The sequence below is a fragment of the Triticum aestivum genome, chromosome 1D (genome assembly GCF_018294505.1).
Source record: "Triticum aestivum cultivar Chinese Spring chromosome 1D, IWGSC CS RefSeq v2.1, whole genome shotgun sequence".
Taxonomy (NCBI): domain Eukaryota; kingdom Viridiplantae; phylum Streptophyta; class Magnoliopsida; order Poales; family Poaceae; genus Triticum; species Triticum aestivum.
In genome coordinates this window covers 41265072-41279666 of record NC_057796.1, presented here as the reverse complement: position 1 = coordinate 41279666, position 14595 = coordinate 41265072, and the positions used below count along the sequence as shown (strand labels likewise).

General features: G+C 50.6%; 1 pseudogene; it reads left to right on the top strand.

The window, feature by feature from the left end:
• The first annotated feature begins 1777 nt into the window (after window positions 1-1777).
• Window positions 1778-6179, top strand: LOC123180160 (protein Rf1, mitochondrial-like; annotated as a pseudogene).
• Window positions 6180-14595: the final 8416 nt, after the last annotated feature.

Below are 14595 nucleotides of genomic sequence, written 5' to 3'. Positions count from 1 at the left end.
TATGCGATGTAGGAACTGTTCACAACTTGAACCAAACAGTGTTCTTTCACATTCATGATAGCTTTCCAAATGGGGGGAATCATTGAACTTACTTTTGACCGTGGTAACCGTGTCACGTTTGAAGTATTTCGCACGGATCACGTCTTGCCACAGTCCTTGTTGGGTATCTAACTTCCACCATCATTTCACCAAAAAGCTAATATTCTGCTTACAGAGATCTTTTACCCCTAATTCCTCCTTGGATTTCAATCTGCACACTCGATTCCATCTTACCAAATGATATCTCTTCCTACCCTTTCCCCCCTGCCAAAAGAAGGGACGTCTATGTTTGTCCAACTTGACAATGAGGGTTTGGGAACGCAGAACATGTTCATGATACAATTATATGTAGCTATGCACCAATAATGTATGGACACACACGAAGGCTCAAAGACTAAGATAATTTACAGCCAGTCGCCTCAAACCCCGTCTCATACGTTTGGGTGGACCGCCCGGTCACTGTCTGGTCATGATTTTTTGACCCAGACGGCCCTATCAAACGGGCCACAAACGCCCGAACTGACCGGCACCCCTCATATCCAGCCCAAATATGGGGTGCCCGGGCGCACCCAGGCACGCCCGCCACGTCGGACCCGGCCCAAGCTGGCCCGCCCGACCCCCCATATATTCCTCCCCATTCGCTCGCCGGACCAAACCCTAGTCACTTGACTTCACTTCCCTCCACTCCCCTTTGCCACCCAAGCTCGTCTCCGGCGTCGTCCAACCGTCTTCGGCATGGCGGGCAGCGGATCCGAGTCCTTCACCTCCCACGCAGCCCCGAGGAGGAGATGGCCGTCCGGCTTGCGCTCCACCGCTTCCGAGAGGAGGCCTGTGCACGGCAACGCTCGGACTCCTTCCATCGGGAATCCATTGTGTTCGCCCAAATGGTGCATGGATCCGGCGCTAGGGCAGCCATCGCTGCCTCGTCGGAGGCGGTGCGGTCTGTCTGGCGTCCGAACGCGGTGGCGGACGCACAACTCCTCCATTGGCGCGCCGAACATCGGGACGCACCGTGGGCCTCATCCAACGAGAACATGGCACGACGTGCCCGCCGTGCCAAGTAGCTGGCGCGGGAGGCGGAGGCGGCCCTCGAGGCGAAATCGCATTCTCCGACGCCCCGTATGGTGCACTAGTCCGGGTGCCGCAACCGCATCGTGGTGGACGTCTCCGGTTCATCCCAGGACGGATCCATCAGATCTGACGTCCACCAACACCGTTCAGGTTACGGGCTCCGACGAGGAAGAGTATGGCATGGAGACGACGCTGCCTTGAGTCCCGTGAACCGACGCGTGTCCCATGCCCTACTCTACCTTACCGATGACCGAACCAACACTCTGGGGAGCGCAGCCGGCCGCCGGACATGACCACGGCAGAACCGAGCGAGCTCCGGTTAGATTAGGTTTCATGTTGCGTGTAATAATATGAATTTGAGGTTTTCTAATTTGAGATGTCTGGTTGTAGAATCAAATATTTGAGACGTGAACGGTCAGTGTTCGCGGACGCGCCGGCGCGTCCGCGGGCGTTTAAGGGATCGGATTTGGTCATCGCAACTATAGATGCTCTAACGAATTAATCTTGAAACGAAGGCCCTAAATTATGATGGAATTAACACTTCTGCCTCGGTACACGAGGCAGAAACCTTTTCTTCTAGATTTCATTTTAAACTACCTGTTTCATTTGTACTAGCTTTCAGTGAAAGGAAGCATAGAAGTTGTGTGAGTGCGTACGAATACACAAACGGAAGGCCATTCTTCCTTTCTCAGTGCAGAGCTAGAGCACGCCCATGTCCCGCATCTCCAATTCTCCATCCGCCGCCGCTCATCCTCCTCCCCCTAGCCAGTGTCCGGCCTCCGCCTCCTCCTCCACCTAGCCAATCTCCGGCTTCCCCTGCCGCCGCCGCCGCCGCCGCCACTCCTCGTCCACCTAGCCAATGTCCGGCCTCCGCCTCCGCCACTCCTCATCCTCCACCTCGCCGATGCCCCGCCTCCGTCGCTTCCCCACCTCCTCCGCCGCAGCTCCTCCTCCACCTCCACCTCGCCGCCCTCACGCCCCTGGTCTCCCCACGAAGCCTTTGCCGCGGCCACAGAGCGCGTCCGCGCCGGGACGCTAACCCCGGAAGAAGCACACAACCTGTTCGACGAATTGCTGCGGCAGGCCACCCCGGTCCCCAGCCGCTCCCTGAACGGCTTCCTTGCCGCCCTCGCCCGTGCGCCCGCCTCCGCAGCCGCAGAGATGGCCCTGCCCTCGCCCTTGCCCTCTTCAACCGCGTATGCCGAGAAGAAGCCGGCCCGCAGGTGGCACCTTTCACAGTCCACACCTACGGCATCCTCATGGGCTGCTTCTGCGGTGCGCGTCGCCCGGACCTAGGGCTTGCCTTATTTGGCCACTTCCTCAGGACAGGCCTCAAGACAAACAAGATTGTGGCCACCACCTTCCTCAAGTGCCTCTGCTGCGCCAAACGTACAGATGAGGCTGTCAACGTGCTGCTTCATAGGATGCCCGAGCTTGGCTGTGTGCCTGATGCCTTCTCATACTCCATAGTTTTGAAGAGCTTATGTGAAAATAGCATGAGTCAGCGGGCACTCGACCTGCTCCAGATGGTGGCTAAAGGGGGAGATGCCTGCTCTGTCAATGTGGTGGCATATAACACGGTCATCCATGGCTTCTTCAAGGAGGGCGAAACAGGCAAGGCATGCAATCTATTCCATGAAATGATCCATCAAGGGGTTGTGCCCGATGTCGTGACATTTAACTCGATTATTCATGCCTTGTGCAAGGCCAGAGCAATGGACAAGGCAGAGATTGTCCTTCGGCAGATGGTTGATAATGGTGCTCAACCCAATGAAGTGACATATAATTGCATGATCCATGGATATTCGAAATCAGGGCAGTTAAGAGAGGGTACTAAAATGCTCAGAAAAATGACAACCCGGGGTCTTATACCAGATATTGTTACTTGCAGCTCGTTAATGACTTCCCTTTGCAAGCATGGAAGAAGCAAAGAAGCGTTAGACATTTTTTGTTCCATGACTGCCAAAGGCCTCAAACCTAATATCATCGCATACTCTATTCTGCTTCATGGATATGCCACCGAAGGATGCTTTGTTGATATGATTAATCTCTTTAATTCAATGGAAGACAATGGTATTGCAGCCAACTGTTATGTTTTCAACATATTAATTGATGCATATGCTAAACATGGAATGATGGGTGAAGCTATGCTCATATTTACCGAAATGCGGGAAAAAGGAGTGAGTCCTGATGTAGTCACCTATTCCACTGTAATAGCCGCATTTTGCAGATTGCGTAGGCTGGCCGATGCTATGGACAAGTTCAATGAGATGACTGATATGGGTGTTCAGCCGGACACAACTGTTTATCACTCCTTAATTCAGGGCTTTTGTATGCATGGTGATTTGGTTAAAGCTAAGGGGCTGGTTTCTGAAATGACGAACAAAGGTATTCCTCGTCCTGACATTGCGTTCTTCAGTTCAATAATAAACACTCTATGCAAAGAAGGAAGGGTTATGGATGCACAAGATATCTTTGAAATGGTTATAAGCATAGATGGGAGACCTGATGTCATTACATTCAGTTCACTGATTGACGGATATGGCTTAGTCGGCCAGATGGGTAAAGCACTCGGAGTGCTTGATGCCATGGTATCAGCTGGCATTGAGCCTGATGTTGTTACGTATAGTTCACTTCTTGATGGCTATTGTAGAAATGGAAGGATCAATGATGCTTTGATTCTATTTAGAGAAATGCCGCGTAAGAGAATTAAACCTAACACTGTTACATATGGCATCATACTGGATGGGTTGTTTCGTGCTGGAAGAACTGTTGATGCAAGGAAAATGTTCCATGAGATGATCGAAAGGGGTATAACAGTGAGCATTTCCATATGCAATATAATACTTGGAGGTCTTTGTAGAAATAATTGTGCAGATGAAGCGATCGCACTGTTCCAGAAATTAGGAGCAATGAATGTAAAGTTCAACATTATAACACTCAATGCCATGATTAATGCAATGTTCAAGGTTCGGAGAAGAGAAGAAGCTAACGATTTGTTTGCTGCAATATCAGCCAGTGGGTTGGTGCCTAATGCTTCTACTTACGGCATAATGATAAAAAATATTCTAAAAGAAGGATCAGTGGAAGAAGTTGACAGTATGTTTTCATCAATGGAGAAGAGTGGTATAATTCCCAACTCCTGTCTTATAAATATTATCATCAGAATGTTGTTGGAAAAAGGTGAGATTGCCAAGGCCGGAAATTATTTATCTAAAGTTGATGGGAAGGTCATCTCACTTGAAGCTTCAACTACTTCTTTGTTGCTGTCTCTCTTTTCAAGGAAAGGGAAATATCGGGAAAGCATTGAATTGCTTCCTGCAAACTATCAATTTTTCGATGGATTTGGTTGACTAGTTGACGCATTGCATATGCTGCTAACTCAGCAAAGTTGAACTTTTTGCTTTCAATAAGTCCCCCCTGTTAACGAGTCTGTCCTGCTCTTGTACACATGCGCTGTGCATTCCTTCTCCATTTCTGGCGTCCTCGGTTCTCTCTTCTCTGTCGCTACTGCCCTGCCAGAGTAAAGGGTTCAAGAATCCAAGCTGTGAGCCTGTGACCTTTACCTGCTCTGCTCGTTTGTTTGTCCTCTGGTGCTCAACGTTTCATTGCTGATCAAATCTCACTCTGAGTGGAACGAGACACCTCTGCCAGCCTCACATTGTTGCGGTGTGCTTACGCCTCTCCACTTCAGTACACACATATACACAATGAGGACTACCTGGAGTGTCTCCTCCTAATTCAGATCTGAACTTCTTACCCCGCACAATCCGAAAATAGTAGAAGGTGGTTGCCCCCTTCCCATGCTCTTGCTCTTGGATGAACAACACTGCTTAGATGTAAACTTAGCTCTTAAGGAATTGAGGTGGATTAGAAGGCACCATTGAATTAACTAGAACTGGAAATGTGGAGCTCTTGAAGTAGCTGCAAGTGGTTGTCCCTTTGGTAAGTGGAGATGGCTTCATGCTGTATGTTATCGAAACTTCGGTTACATAGAGAACTTTGTTCAGTAGCATAGCTAGCTAAGCATTCAGCCAAATCACTCTTTGTATCTAGCTTGCACAAGTTTGGATTTTGCCAATCTTGTAGCAGATTTTTTTATGTAAACTTCTGCACATCATTTAACTTTGCTCATGATTATCCAAGAAATGTTTCTCTATGTGCTGTTATCTGACGTTAGTGTAGGTCGTGTTTAGTTGTAAGCTTCATTGAAACAGGAGTAGTTCTACCATGTTTGCATACGAAGAAACAGGATAGCAGACATGCTTCTATTGTCGCTAACTTTTTCTACTTAGCAATTCATTGTACTAATGCTTTATTTGCTACAATTTCAGAGGCGTAATAGTAATTTGAATTGTCGTATGTGATGAGATAGCTAGCACATACTATGTCGCTCGATCCATCTGTTCGTCCTACCGATCCATTGAGCCGGATTACCTCAGTGATAATCTCAACAATTGGTAGCAGGTTAGTGCACTTGTCAGCATACATGCAACTGTTTCCCCATTTGATGGATCAAGCAGCACACACGCATGCTGTAGGATGTCACTTGACCATGCTTCTTGATCTGAATCCGAAGAACACTATATGCCACGTCCATTTTAGAGCATAAACTTCTGTACCCAGTGACTTGGAAGTTTGACGGTATGATTAGTTAGTTCGTGAAACACCAGGGACTTATTTTGATCTTAAATTTTTGTGCTGATGGTGTATTCCTTCTTTCAGAATTGTTCCCACGCACGGATGGAGAAGAACTCGGTGCAAGTAGAACTCACCATCAGAAAAGGAAATCCCACAGATTTTTTGCTTTGAGTAGTGATCAACAAATACTTTCGACACCTTAATATGACTCATTGCTTTGAGTAGAAAATTGTCAGGTTGTCAAGTTGGAATCAGTTTAAGCACCATAGGAGTTTGTTCCACAAAAGAATTCTTGTTTGAACAAGTACCTGTACTTGCACTGTCACGCCAATAATCTGCCGCTCTTTAGTTAAATGAAATTTGATTTTATTGTTTCAAACAATAATGTACTCCGCTAAGTTCTGTCACAATTTTTGTGTCATTGTCATTTTGGGATCATCTATTTTCCAGCAGGTGGTTTTAACCGTGACATTTATCTCCTTGGACATTTCTCCATAACGTGCAAGTAGAACCTTGATTATACACGAGCCTCCAATGATTCAACGCTGGCCGCATTCTGTCCGCCAGCAAATTTAAATTCAAATCTACACTGATCTATACAATGCGCTGAATCACACCCGTGCCGAATCGCATCACTGATCACAACCAAAAGGAGGCAAATATGCTTAGTTTTTATATGCCTGATTTCAAAAGAACATCAGTCTGGCAGTCCGTGCATTTTTGCCTTGCTGGACCGGCCATCCCAGCAAGATGCTTCCCGATCAAGGAGGTGCCGTCACCGCCGGGTAGGCAGCCTCCGCGTCCGCGTCCACCTCCGCCTTCACCACGTCCTCATCTTCCACCGCCGCCAACTCATCTTTCTGCTGCTCCAGCATCGGGTAGCGGACGGATTGCACGATTATTCTAGCGTCGACATCCAAAGAGTTAATATTCAAGGTCAACATCTTGGTGTCCTCCACATTGGCAGCGATCTTCACTCTCTTTTCCTCGAGCGCGGCCTTCTTCTCCTCGAGCGTCACTTTCCTCTCTTCGATCATGGTCCTCCTCTCTTCGAGCTTCATCTTCTTCCCCGACGCCTTCATCAAATGCTTGAACCTCTCCGCCTTCCGCTCCTCCTTGATGTTAGAGCGCCTCGCGCATGCCTCTTCCTTCTTCGCCAAGATCTCCTCGAACCTTTCCGTCAGCTTGGCCGTGACACCTTCTCGCTTCGCCCTCTCCTCCTCACACTTCTTGCCCCGCAGATTTCTTCTAACCTTCTTCGGCAGTTCTTGGGCTGGGTCGGTAGGGTCACCGGTTTCTTCCTCGTTGGCTTGGGCGACGGTCTTGGCAATGAAAAGGTTCCACTTCGGCTGCCCATTCAACTTCAACCAACAATGCATGACAGTGAAGGACTTCTTCTCCAACTTCTTGTACACCACACAAGCACGAGTAGGCTACAAAAGTGAAACAATGCATATACGTCTATTGAGCAACAAAACAATACATGTCCAGCTAGTGATCAACAAAACTAAAGCATATCCGGCTACTGAGCAACAAAACTAAAGCATGTACGACTAGTGATCAACAAAACTAAAGCATATCCGGCTAGTGAACAAGAAAACTAAAGCATGTCCGGCTAGTGATCAACAAAACTAAAGCATATCCGGCTAGTTATCAACAAAACTAAAACATATCCGGCTGCTGATCAACTAAACTAAAGCATATCCGGCTAGTGAGCAAGAAAACTAAAGCATGTCCGGCTAGTGATCAACCGAACTAAAGCATATCCGGCTAGTTATCAACAAAACTAAAGCATATCCGGCTAGTGATCAACTTACTTACTCGGTCATTTGTGCACCGCTAGGCCACTGTGCGATGAGATGCTTCAACTTTCCGCAATACTTGGAGACGGCCTCTTGGATGGTGTACCATCGATGGTTGAGGGACTTCCACTCACGGTTGCGGATCAACGTGTCGGAGTAGGGCGCGAAATGCTTGTGCTCATGGAACCATATGTGAATGTTACTTCAAAAGGTTGTGCCCTTTTGCTCCGTGCCATGGATAGGATCGAGGCTAGTGGCCAACCATGCGTCGCACAGCAGCTCGTCCTCCCGCATGTTGAAGCTTTCTCCTCTACCCTTCTTCTTCGGATTGCCGGTTGTATCATTTGGATCATCGTCGTCACCGTCCTCCTCCCCCTCCTACCTCCTCCGGATACTTCTCTCCGACGGCCCAATGCTGTTGTTGCTGTGTGCCATCACCGGTCTAGGTGTAGGATTGTTGCGTGGCCGTCTAGGTGTAGGACTGCTGCTGGTGGTAGTTGTCGAACTGGGTGGGATCCAAGTCTTCCACCTGCCCATCCTCATAGCCCCCTCCTCCTCCCTCGCCTCCGTCGTGGATGATATCGAGCATCTCCCTGTACGCGTTGGACACCGGCTCCCCCGCTCTCGGCATTGCAGCAAACAGCGTGCGAGCACCCATTTGCTCTCCGCCCGCCGTCCTCGCCCGGACGAGCGACGACAAAGAACACTCGGAGAAGAGCGGCGCCGAGTTAACATCGACGATGTAAGGGACCATACAGGCGGGGTTTGTGAGCTGCTTGGCGGCGTAGCACTACTAGGGAAAAGCCTAGCAGTAGTGTTGGTTTTTGGCCTAGCAGTAGCGCGGGGTGCCGCGCTATTGTTAACGCACTACAGCTAAAGGTTAGCAGTAGCGTTGGTCTACACACGCTACTGCTATACGTACTTAGTAGTAGCGCGTTTTTATAATGCGCTACTGGTAAGTACTAGCAGCGCGCCTCTGCGCCCGCGCTACTACTATTATTACGTATTCTATTTCTTTTTCGTTTTATGTCGTATTCATACACCATTATACTCCCTCCGTTTCTAAATATAGGGTGCATAGTTTTTGGCATGGAAATTAAAGAACGCGTGTGGAGGGAATATTTCACAAGTTTTGGGCGAGATTACACCTGACTAATTTACATGAGAAAATAGAGGAGCTTGCCTAATATAAAAAAATGTAATCAAATCCCTAAAAAAATATCCAAACGAGTTGTGCAATGCAATACACCTTATATTTCGGGTTTTTCTCAAAAATCTATACACCTTATATCAAGGAACGGAGGGTGTTGAGGATATAGACCTGGGAGTCACCCGCCAGGAGGGTCGGGTTACACTAAGGGTCATTGCCAGAAGCCCAGAGCTAAGTTTCAAGATAATGGGCCAGAGATGGGCTGAGACCCGGCGATGGCTTAAAGCTCGTAGTACAATCTTTATTGTTATAATAGAACTTGTAGTGTAAGGCAGGTATTGTTTAGAGTCCGAGCCGGACACTCTTATGAGCCGGCCGGGACTCTAAGGGCTGCTGGGCGTCAGCCTCCCTATATAGAGGGACGACCCGGCAGTGGTTTAAGGGCGACAACGATCTCTCCGGGAGCCGGGCATAGCTGTTTAGCTCCCTGGCGACCGTAACCCTAATCAATAACACCTCGAACTGGACGTAGGCTTTTACCTTCACCGTAAGGGGCCGAACCAGTATAAACCCTCGTGTTCCTTGTCCCGCATAACCCCTTCAAGCTTCCTAGTTGCGATGGCTCCACGACTAAGTCCTAGCCCAAGGACATCTGCCGTGACAATTCCACGACAGTTGGCGCCCACCGTGGGGCTCGCGCACGGTGGATTTGAGTTCTTGAAGGGCAGCTTCGAAGGGCTCAAGGGATACGCTGTGGGCCGGATGACCAAGAGTCGTCGCGGCAAGCTCTACATCGACGATGCGGACTGGGGCCCCGACGCCGGCTCAGTAGAGTACGGGTACCGGGTCCCCTTTGGCGGAATTCATGTCTTCATTGGCAAGGTTGGTGAGCCGGGCCCCGAGCCGGATCTCTGCGCCGATCTCGTCGAAACGGCTCAGCGCGCACGACCCGCCCGGGCCCGGCCTGCCTTAAAGCGCGCTTTTGTGGGATGCATCCATGGAAGGCCCTCCGATCCATCTGGGTCTGGGGATGAGGCGGCCGCCGGCTCTGACGGCGAGTCGGCCGCTGGTGAGTCAAACTCGTTGTACCAACTTCAAGATGGCAGGCTCATGAGTTATTCCGATGGCAACAGTATTCCAGACCTTTTTGAGCCGCCAAGTCAGGTCGGAGTTTTTATGGCTGGTGCGCAGCCTGTTCAGAACCCCGCTACCGGATCAGAAAACCCGGAGCCTTCCCCGGCTCAGGTGCTGATGGATCTCACAGATAAGATGACGGCCCTATTAACTGCCACGGTTGACCCGGCAGATCAAGCCCAGCATGACGCGGAGGTGGCGCAGTTAAAATTGGATCTGATGAAAGCTAAAGAGGATCTTGCAGCAGAAGGGATCAGGCTGGCGGCGGAGCGGGCGGCTCTCGACGCCCGGACTCAGTTGATTCAGGCGCAGTCCTTCCAACTCACGATGGATCAGAACGCGGCTAACGAGGTCATGAGAAGGAGGCATCAGAAAGCCCAGTCTCGACTCCCGCCGGTTTATGATCCGCGCAATCTCTTCAACACGCCGGGTGCGGGATCCAGTAACCCACCAGGGGTCATTGCGCCCGGGTCGGGACCCCTTATTCAGCCACTAGTAATGGGGCCTCCCCAGGTGCCCCCTGCCCCGCCTCAGTATGTGCCAATACCCCCGGGTCATTACGATAACCCGCTGGAGAACATGGTAGCTGCGGCAGCACGACTGGCGGCTCTTCCCGTTGACGGCAATTCTCCGGCAGCCGTCGAAACCCGCCGGGTCAGGGAACTCCTGCAGACGGCTCTAGCACAGCAAGAGGCGTACTCCTACAGCCGGGACAGGATCCACTCAACTCCTCGCCCAGGCCAGAGCCCGAGTTACAGCCGGCACATGGTCTCAGCAACCGGCTCAAGTAATGTCCGACGCCATGACCCACCCCCTGGCCATGGCCCGGCTCATGTTGGAGCCTTCTACGCAGCAGACCAAGCACGGCAAGAGGCGGAGCAGGTGCCGCAATTGACGGCTTATCAGACCCCCCCCGGCTTATCCGACGGCGTCCGTTGATGTGGGTATTTCTGCCAGGACCGGGGGTGTCCCTTGTTTGGTGCCGGCCATCCGTAATGAATGTCTACCTAAGGATTTCAAGGGCCCTAGGAAGGTGCCTAACTATACAGCTGACTTACAGCCTGCGGCCTGGATTGAGAGTTATGAGATGGCTATGGAACTGCTAGAGGTCAGCGAGGCGGCCATGGCCAAATATTTCACCATGATGTTAGATGGAACTGCCCGCACGTGGTTAAAAGGGCTGCCACCGAACTCCATTGGGTCTTGGGCTGAGCTGAAGGCCCGGTTCATTCAAAACTTCAAGGATACCTGTAGGCAGTCTATGTCAATTGTGGATTTGACTAACTGTAAGCAGCAGGAGGGTGAATCCACGACCCATTGGGTTCGCCGGGTCAAGGAGATCATACATTCATCAGATAAGATGGACGCCGGCTCTGCAGTCTTGATGTTAGAACAGAACTGTCGTTTTGTGCCCCTAAAGATGAAACTTGGGCGGCTTAAACGCGACTGCACGGATATGGGTACACTAATGGCGGCTCTTGTCAAGTACGCCGATTCTGATGGTACCAAGGATCCCCCGTCAGACGATGAAAGGACAGGGAAGGGAAAGAAGAACGGCAATGGCAAGGGTCCTCAGTTTAACCCGGGGAATCAAGGAGGAGGCAAGCGCAAGGCCGATGGCAGCCTGGAGTTCGTAGCCAACGCCCAAGGCAACAACCAGCGACGCAAGGGGAGGCCCCCTCCCCGAGGCGGCGGGTCAGGACCTTCTCTGGAGCAGCTGTTGAATGAACCTTGTCCGAGACACGGCTCTAGAGAGAAGCCAGCGACTCACCTGTGGAAGGATTGTGCTATCATGAAGGCATTTAAAAACTACAATGGCCCGGGCGGCGGCTCAGGCGCTGGCGGCTTTCATGGCTCGGGCGGCGGGTCAAATTCCGGTCCTCAGAACGGTCAAGGGGGCTTTAATCAACAGTCTGGTCAGGGTCATCAACAGCAACAGGGGGGCTATCAGACCAACCCAAAGCAGCTTAGCGGTGGGCAGTATCACGTGTTCACCACTAGTCTGTGCAAACGAGACGAAAAGCTTCACAAGAGGGCTGTTAATGCTGTCGCGCCCGCAGTTCCACGCTACTTACGGTGGTCGGAGCAGCCCATAGTGTGGAGTAGGGAGGATCACCCTCCCCGGGTGGATAACCCGGGCCACCTGGCCTTAGTGGTGGCTCCTCAAGTGGGAGGCTATAAGTTCACAAAGGTACTCATGGATGGAGGCAGCAGCATCAACATCCTCTATTATGAGACTTTCCGTCGTATGGGGCTAGTTGATAAGAACCTCAGCCAGTCAAATACTATCTTCCATGGTGTGGTACCCGGTAAATCGGCTTATCCAGTCGGCAAGATCGAACTGGAAGTGGCCTTCGGTGATGAGAACAACTACAGGGTGGAAAAGTTGACCTTTGAGGTGGTCAAAATAAGAAGTCCATACCATGCTATATTCGGACGGCCGGCTTACGCCAAGTTCATGGCACGGCCGTGTTATGTGTACTTACAACTCAAGATGCCGGGTCACAACGGGACCATTACGGTTCACGGCAGCCGGAAAGTGGCTCTGGAGTGTGAGGAAGGTGACGCGGCTTATGCAGAGTCTGTTTGTGCCACAGAAGAGTTGAAATTTTATAAAGACAATGTTGACCCAACAGATATGACCTCTCTGAAAAAGCCAACCATGGAGAATGAACCAGCAATGAAGTTTAAATCAGCTGATGAGACTAAACTTGTTGATTTTGTTCCAGGTGACTCGTCTCAGCAGTTCAGCATCAATGCAAATCTGGACCCGAAATAGGAAGGCGCGCTCATCGAGTTCATCCGTGAGAATAGGGACATCTTTGCATGGAAACCTTCTGACATGCCAGGTGTACCTAGAGAACTCGCTGAGCACACTCTCAATGTTGATCCGAAATTTAAGCCGGTCAGACAGTTCCTTCGACGGTTTAATGAAGAGAGGCGGAAGGCTATTGGTGAAGAAGTGGCCCGGCTTTTGGCGGCCGGGTTCATTGTTGAGGTTTTTCACCCAAAGTGGTTGGCTAACCCGGTGCTTGTACTTAAAAAGAACGGCACCTGGCGGATGTGTGTGGATTACACGGACTTGAACAAGGCGTGTCCGGCTGATCCTTTTGCTCTCCCCCGTATCGATCAGATCATTGATGCTACGGCAGGTTGTGCACGCTTAAGTTTCTTGGATGCTTATTCCGGGTATCATCAGATTAAGATGGCAGTTAAGGACCAGGAGAAGACGGCGTTCATCACTCCCTTTGGAGCCTTCTGCTATGTATCTATGCCCTTTGGACTCAAGTGTGCACAGGCGACTTACCAGCGTTGTGTGCAGAATTGTCTTCATAAACAGATCGGGCGCAATGTTCACGCTTATGTGGACGACATTGTGGTTAAATCCATCAAGGAGGAAACCCTGATAGATGACTTAAGGGAAACCTTCGACAATCTCCGGGTCTATAAGATGATGCTTAACCCGGCCAAATGTGTTTTTGGTGTTCCTGCAGGCAAACTATTGGGTTTTTTGGTTTCTGACAGAGGCATTGAGGCTAACCCAGAGAAGATCAAGGCCATCACTTCCTTGGCTAGGCCGGCGTGCATAAATGACATTCAACGTTTGGCGGGTCGCATCGCTGCTTTAAGCCGGTTTATAAGTCGTTTGGGTGAGAAGGCTATGCCCTTATATCAGTTGATGAAGAAAACTGACAACTTCATCTGGAATGATGCAGCTAACACCGCTTTTGAGGATTTGAAAAAGCAACTGGCAGAGCCCCCTGTCCTTGCCGCTCCGGTTGATAAGGAGCCCTTGCTACTGTATGTGGCAGCAAACGCACGAGCCGTCAGCGTGGCTATTGTGGTGGAGCGCAAGGAGGCAGGTAAGGAGCATCCGGTTCAGCGGCCGGTTTATTATATCAGTGAGGTGCTCATTGAGTCCAAGCAGAGGTATCCACATTGGCAGAAGCTTGTGTATGGGGTGTTTATGGCGGGCCGGAAGCTTAAGCATTATTTTCAGGGTCATCCCATCACTGTGGTCAGTTCCGCCCCTCTTGGTGATATTATCCAAAACAGAGAGGCTACAGGGAGAATTGCTAAGTGGGCTATAGAACTTGGACCTCATGACCTTAAATATGTGCCACGCACTGCTGTCAAGTCTCAGGCCTTGGTGGATTTCATCAATGATTGGACAGAGTCACAAGTACCCGAGCAAAAGCCGGATAACACTTATTGGACTATTCACTTTGATGGGTCCAGGCAGCTGGAGGGCTCGGGGGCTGGTGTTGTCTTGGCTTCCCCTAAAGGTGACAAGTTCCATTATGTGCTACGGTTGATGTTTCCTTGCACTAACAATGCGGCTGAATAAGAGGCTTTGCTCCACGGTCTTCGGGTGGCTAAGGAGATGAGCTTAAGCCGGGTGAGGTGTTTTGGTGACTCAGACTTGGTGGCTCAACAAGTATCAGGCACCTGGGATTCTAAGGATCCTCTAATGGCGGCTTATCGCCGCGAGGTTAATGCCATTGCCGGGCACTTTCAGGGATATCAAGTGGAGCACATTGACCGCAGGAAGAATGAGGCGGCTGATGCTTTAAGCCGGCTCGGCTCTCAGCGGAAGCCGGTGCCGCCTAACACTTTCCTGGATGTCCTATATAACCCTTCGGTTAAGTTGCCTACAGAGGAGGACTTGGCTATCCCTGACCCGGAGGCACGACTGGTGGCGGCTCTACATATCATACCAGACTGGACAATGCCGTATCTGGCTTATATAACCCGGGG